General features: G+C 34.0%; 1 pseudogene; it reads right to left on the reverse strand.

The window, feature by feature from the left end:
• Positions 1 to 5,441: 5,441 nt before the first annotated feature.
• LOC122095450 lies at positions 5,442 to 5,538 on the reverse strand (annotated as a pseudogene).
• Positions 5,539 to 7,659: the final 2,121 nt, after the last annotated feature.

The following is a 7,659-nucleotide window of genomic DNA, read 5'->3' on the forward strand; positions in this document are numbered from 1 at the left end:
TAGAGCGCTCGCCTTGAGTGGAAGAGCGCAGGGACAGCACCCAAGCCCAGAGTTCAAGCCCCATGACCAACAACAACAAAAAAGAAAATAATATGAAAACTCCAAGTTCATAATCAATTTATACCTCCCTGGTGAAAGGAACTGCTAAACTATAACATTCTTGATTTCTAGCTCAAAATAGTAGAAATCATATTTTATCCCTTCACTTAACACTGCACTGCCTGGGGACCCCATCTCTGGTTAACACAGTCTTACTGAAAGAATGACCTGCCCAATTCCTGATGGAAACAGACTGCAGGTCTTTAGAGCAATCGTTTCCACATTGTAGCTCACCTCAATTGTTTACCATTAGAAGTATTTTGATTCCTTTTATACACAACATTTTGAGAGAAATTTACTAATTTAAAATGTTATTAAAGAAAGACTGATATAAAAATCACTTTTGACCCCAGCTAAATATTGAACTTTCATATACCCAAAAATGCAGTCTTACCTATTATTAATATTAGGAACGAGAGGTTGAAAATCATAGACACCAAGACCTAAGTATGAATTAAAGACTCTCCAACTTGTGAAAACAATTGGTTTAAAAAGACATGAATACTACTGCATTTTTAATTCCCTATGATAATGATAATGATTCCCTATGATAATGATAATGATAAACTATTAACACTTAAAAATAACTCATTTTTTTGGGATTAGGACACAAAACACAAGGTTAGTCCTAATCATTTTAAAAATCCATTATTTATGCTAAAAGTTCACTCATAACTATAAAGATTCTAAAACTAACTGAAGTACAGAGGAAATAATTTAACTGCATCATCTACATTCAATGGACTGTTAATAGAAAACAAAGTTATACTAATAATTAGCTTACCCAACTCACTTACATTCTTTTATTCTATTCCATTTACTTTCATAAAAACTGGGTTTTCATAAAATAAAGCATAAAAAAGCGTATATACCCACTTACATTTTCAGATCTTAACAATATTTATTTCAGAAATTTTGGCTCTACAGTCAGTGAACTGAAATAATACTAAAATATTCAAAGGATTTTCAGAAATTGCAAGACTTGCTCTGGGATGTTATGTATATTGGAAAAGATATTCAAAAAGCCTTATTTGTTAAAGTAGCCATAGTTACACACAAAAGAGCCATTAGTAAAGATCCCTGTGCATGTACAAAACACCTTCAAATGCATCCACAATCTGGACATGACACATGCTTTTTGTTTGTTCGTTTTTGAAAGGAATATCTAACAAGCATATCCACAATACTTATTTTCAATAAATAAGACGGGATATTCAAACGTAATATGGGTTCTCTTAATGAGAACAGATATAATATTGCAAAGAAAATGATTTTCAACAGAAATCCGGAAAGAGTTTATCCAACTTGTGTTTCACAGGAATAACCAGAGGGTAATACCTGTTTTGTCAAGTCGGCCAAATCACTCCATGAGTGTATCTTAAAAGTATAACCAATTTAAGAGGTCAAATACGTATTTTGTACTGACAATCATCTTACAGCAATAACTTACTAACTAATTATGTCTGTATCTTCTTACCTAACATACAATAAGAGCTGAAAGCGGTCTCTTTTTCTAAATTAATATTGTAAATGCTTTGATAATGATGACATTATTATTAAACAAATAATATTTACAGAAGTGTGGTTCCACTGAAATGACATGACAGAACACTAATAAATAAAAACATTGCAACACAGTTAGCTTTTTTCAGCCTCACCCTGTCCACATTGGCAAGCAACATTGCAACAGCACACGCACATATATACACATACATACATGTTCGCACATGTACACACACATATACATGCATGTTAAATTCAGGGTTTATTGTACAAAAAATCCAAATAAAATATTAGTGATTAGGACAAATGATAATATGCCTTATTAAAAAATAATACATAAACCATTACCACGCATGTTGCATTTTACCTGCCTCTCCACATGTGACCACTTAATTTATTTTTAATTAATTAATTACCCTATTAATTAATTCATTTGTTTGGTGCTAATCCTAGGGCTTGAACTCAGGGCCTGGCTTTGTCCCAGAATTTAGTTTTTGTTTCAGTTTTCTCAAGGCTAGCATTTTACTGTTTGTACCACAGCTCCATTTCTAGCTTTTGCTGGTTACTTTCAAATCAGATTCTAATGGACTTTTTTTTCTTGGTCTGCTTTCAAACCACAATCCTCAGATTTCATCTTTCTGATTAACTACTATTAAAGACATAAGCCATCAGTGTAGCTTCTACTTTTTCCTCTATAGTTATCTAATGCCCATACTTAGATAGTAATTTTAAAATGAGAGTATAGAAGCAAGATGTACAGTGATGATACTGTCCTGTCAGAAAGTTAGTAATGTAAATTTATTCTTAAAATCATACACAAAAATACCATGACATAGTGTAAGAGAACTCACTATTGAACATATGAGCTTTAAGTGCATTCTAATAGATCCATTATTTATTGGTACCCAACATTAGTAAAATGTATGAGGCATTGGTAAAATAGAAGTCCTTTGCATGACTACATACATTCCTTGTTTTTTCAAAGACACTTGTTTTCATCTAAAAAGTAGGCCTGTCTATTGTCTTCATGTGATTTTGATGATTGAAAGTGCTTAGTGAGAAGGCCAAAATGTATTAGTAGTCCTTAACTATCAATTCTCATTTTTTTTCTTGGAGAATATAATGATCAAATCAATAGTTCAGAATCAGCAAGCAATACTTCAGAATCATGCTTCAAGTGCAAATGCATCACCAGTAAGAAATCCTCAATACCAATTTCCAAAAAGTTTTGTCAAGACAAAATCTCCCTGCCTTCTCTAGCTGCTTTACTACCTTCTTATTCCTTCATTGTACAGGAAAAGTATGATTCAACTGATTTCAGTCAAATCTGTTACTAGAATTATCAAGGATTTAGTTTATTGTCTGTAATTTGGTCAAAGTTATATCTCTTTACGTAGGCTACTAAAATGTATTTACTAATTTCAAGTAAATACATAAATTCTATTTCCATCTCTTTTAAAAATAAATTTTTCTTTGCTCTATAAATTGATCAGAGGCATGGATTTTGTGGCTAGCTAGGTCATTACACATCTGTCTCTCTCTTTCTTTCTCCCTTTCTTGGTTCTCATAGACAATATGATTGCTCCATAATTATCCTAATTTATTTTGCTTTTATATTTTTGGTTGCATCATTTCACTTTTTGCTCTGCCATTTCCCAAATCATTTATATAAAAGGCATTATTTCCTCTTTTCTCATTCTTAGAATAAGCTACACATGTAGATATAACTGGTCCTCATTTTCAGTGTGTACATTTGAATATGGAGGAAGATCTTTCTGCTGCTCTCCATCAACTCCCTACTCTCCAGTTAGAATGATTTCGAATAGTAAAATTGGAAAAAGAGAAAATAAATCGTGATGAATAAACAGATGCAGAAAATTCACTGGGTATTTCTGACTAGTTCAACCAATGGGAACTATTAGGGAAATACATGGACACCTCATTCCCACTGGCACTCAAAGTCTCTGGTTAGGCAATTCTTAGGAATATGGGGAACAAGATGAAAAAGTAAGGAATGGTATCAATTGCAAGAAAAAAAATTGGAGAAGGATCCAAGCAAATCTCTTCATTGGGCTGCCAAAAATATTCAGCTTACTGCAGTGCGGAGACTTCTTTCCCAAAAGGCCACTCATGTTAATAGTAGGGATGATGATGAGTATAACCCTCTTTGAGAAGCCTACAGTGGACACTTGGACATTGTCAGTGAGTTGGTGTCTCAATCGGCACATGCAATACCTGTAGATGACTGGACACCGCTGCACAGTGCATATACGTGGAATAATACCAGAGTGGCTTCTTTCTTACTTCATCATGATACAGATACCAATGCCCAAACTAAAGGACTCTTTTTAAAATTTTTTTTGGTCTGGTCGTGGGGCCTGAACTCTAGGCCTGGACGCTGTCCCTCAGCTCTTCAGCTCAAGGCTAGTGCTCTACCACTTGAGCCACAGCACCATTTCTGGCTTTTTTTTCTGCTTATGTGGTGCTGAGGAATAAAACCTAGGGCCTCATGCATGCAAGGGAAGTGCTCTACCACTGAGCCACCTTCCCAGCCCAAATATTTTTGTTTGTTTTTTGTTGGTGTTGTGGGTTTTTTTTGTCGGTTGTGGGGCTTGAGCTCTGGGCTTGGGTGCTGTCCCTGTGCTCTTCAGCTCAAGGCGAGTACTCTACTGGTTGAGCCACAGCGCCACTTCCCCAAACTAAAGAACTCGTGACACCCTTACATCTTGCTGCTGAGAATTGAGATAGCAAAGGTACGCTGGATCACCTTCTGTTGAACCATTATATAAAACCAGGCCTGAAGAACAACATAGAAGAAACCGTATTTGATATTGCCAAAAGGATAAGTATGTATCACTACCTCTATGAAGTTATGGAAGGCTGTACAAATTGTTCAATGAAGTCCTAATGGTCGGGTTAAGTTTCTTAAATTTCAAAAATGCAAGTCCATCTTTTGTGTCCCTACAAAATATTTTCACAATGAAATAAGAGCAATATATTTTTTTGGTCGGTCATGGAGCTTGAACTCAGGGCCTGGGAGCTATCCCAGATATCCCTTGTGATCTTCAGCTCAAGGTTAGCGCTCTACCACTTGAGACACAGCTCCACTTCCAGTTTTCTACTGGTTTATTTGAGATAAGAGTACCACAGACTTTCCTTCCCAGGCTGGCTTTTAACCATGATCCTCAGATCTCAGCCTCCTGTGTAGCTAGGATTATAGGCATGAGCCACCAGTGCCCGGCAGCACTAATATTTTCCTACAAAAATTCATGGATTCTGCGGAATTCTTCCAAGTGAATTGCCTGCCTTGGATGTCAAAATGCATTCAATAGTTTTTGTATACATGTATAATATTTTCTTCAGAGTTTGTGATTTTTTAATCAGAAATAATTTTAATTTACCTGTTGAAATGAGTAGTACAGAAACTAAAATATTTCTGGTGCTTGTCTGAAAAAGTATATTTTAAAATATACTATATTCTATGTTTGCAAAATGTTCATAATTTATTTTATTTTCTCCTAGATATTCTTTGAATTCTACATTATTTTATAACATATAGGTTCACTAATGTGTCTTTTCCAATTGCATTCCATATAGAAACAGTTTGCTTCCTTTTTTTTCTAGGACTTAATATTATTTTTCTTTGTGATAAAATGACAATGTTGTCTAATTTGAAAAGATTTGTAAAGTTTATGCTATGTAAACGCCTTTGTGAGGTGAAGATTTAATACACTGATGTCAAACTAAATTTAATTCTATGAATTACGTGTATTGTTACACTTGTAATTTTGTAATCAACTTTTTAATAACTGTTTTTCATTTCTTGCATCTGAAGGATGAATAATATGGAATACTTCTCACATTTTCATATTATCCTTGTGCAAGTGCCATGTTAATCTCTGTATTGTAATTTGAGTATACATGCTGCTGAAGCATGTAGTATCCTCTAAATTTAAGTAGTTAATGATGCAATCATTATACAGGCTTATATCTATGGGTGCCTACTTGTAACAAGGAAACCTTATTGTTCCTAACAATGCTATCGATCTTATTTCCCTAAAATTCTGTGAATAGTGGAAAAATTATATTGATCAGTCGATTGCTCACATTTGCAAATTTTTTTGTCAATGACTATCTTAATTCTTTTTATTTGGAATTTGATCATACTCTCAATTATTTATAGATGGGTCCAAAGGTGATGGCGTTTTCAAGTACTTATTTATCCAACTGAATTAGCTTTGTGGACCTAATGGATTCAAAGTAAGCGTTCCTTAAGAGCTACTTCTAAACTTCTTCAGCTGACATTTTCCCAAATGAGGTGTTACTGGAACAAATGTCTACCTGAGCCTTTACCCTTCTTCCATGTGGGAACAGACCAACCAGAATATCTTACCCTGAAAGCATAGATTGTCTTACTAGAACAAAGCTAATCTTGGTTACAAGGGATCATAGAGAGATGAACAGTTCAAATAGAACTGTTCAGACTAGAAGGTATTTTATCAAAATATAATACCTTTATTATACCTCCATTTCAAAAGTAGCTAAAGCCAAGAAGGTGAAAAAATTGTTCGTATGCATGATAACTTAATGTCCTGGCCTGTCTACCATCCAACCAGGCAGGAACTTACACTACTGCCTTTTTATCACCAAATATTTTCATAGTTGCAGGAGAAGTGCATATGGTTCTCCTCGTTATTAGACATTGAATTGATAATGTTTTAATCACAGTGTTTCCTCTTGCCTCCATGCTGTAAATCTACAAATGGTAAAGCTTTAGGTCTAACTCTATCAAACACTGAGGTAGAGATAATGGAATAATACTTTAAAACAGAGTTGCCTTTAATACAGTAACTACAACAGAACAATGCAAAACGTGTGCCTTTTAATTATATTATATATAGTTATATATTTTATATTTATATGTACTGATTTTATATTTCACACAATGAAACTTACTAGAATTAGTTGACAATTTGACAAATAAATTGATATTTATTTATTCCAATAAATAGAATTTGAATATAAATAATTAGGTTTAATATATATATTAGACTATAAAAAGTATCAGTGCAATGTTTTTAGTATAAACTTGTGATACATTCTAACTGTTCTTGGTCTTCTGAATCCACATGGTAAAAAACAATTTTTTCCTCTAATCTATAATGGATTTTACTCTGCTGCTCTGTTTATTGTTTAACTCGCTTGTCCCAAACTGGTTTTCTCCATATTTGTGAAGCATTCCTACCTGCATCATCAGATAACAGGGGCAAGACTTCTCACCATGGCCCAAGCAACATATCAACACAAAGTAATTGAAGACCCATCTCAATTTCGCTTTTCCTATATTTCAGGGCCCCAATTCCTTGAGATGCAGGAATTAGCAGAAAGTAATTGTGAAATGCAAGGCTACTTAAAATGAATGATGAGATCGCAAAATTTGAGAGAAAGTACTGTAATTTAAACATTCAACTTACAGATGACCATCCCATATGAGTGAACAAGTTCACAAAGTGTCATAAGATTATTTTTAATACCCCTCACCTATGATTAACGAAAGATTTTATTCCAACATAAGTGGGCCAAAAAATAGTTCCTGGAAGGATAGATCCATAATTGGTCTACCAAAGCCCCGAAATCTGGACCTATAGCTCAAATGTAATTCAGAAAAACATTTGAAGCACTAAGGAGTGCTTCAAACAATGGGACTTCAGTACAACATGGTTTTGTGGTATAAAAATGTCACTCTCAAACCAATGATAACCTAAATTTAATCTCCTGAAAGTGTATTCCTTTTCAAATAAACTTTTTGAAATCGTATTCACAAAAATAACATTTGAGAAATTGATGATACTTAGTGACATTACAAGTTTTTCAAGTATAGGGAGCAAGTTACAATAGAGTTGAATTATTTACACAGCACTAATGCCAAACATGTTCAACCATTCATTAAAGTGTAGAAATAGTACCACCCACAATTTGTGTTTTTCAGTAAGGGCCTTCCAGAAGTGTGTTAAATAGATCAGCCTCCTAAATTTCAACCCAAACGTTACCTAATAA

Source organism: Dipodomys spectabilis, unplaced genomic scaffold (genome assembly GCF_019054845.1).
Source record: "Dipodomys spectabilis isolate Male_0828 unplaced genomic scaffold, ASM1905484v1 ptg000351l, whole genome shotgun sequence".
Classification (NCBI taxonomy): domain Eukaryota; kingdom Metazoa; phylum Chordata; class Mammalia; order Rodentia; family Heteromyidae; genus Dipodomys; species Dipodomys spectabilis.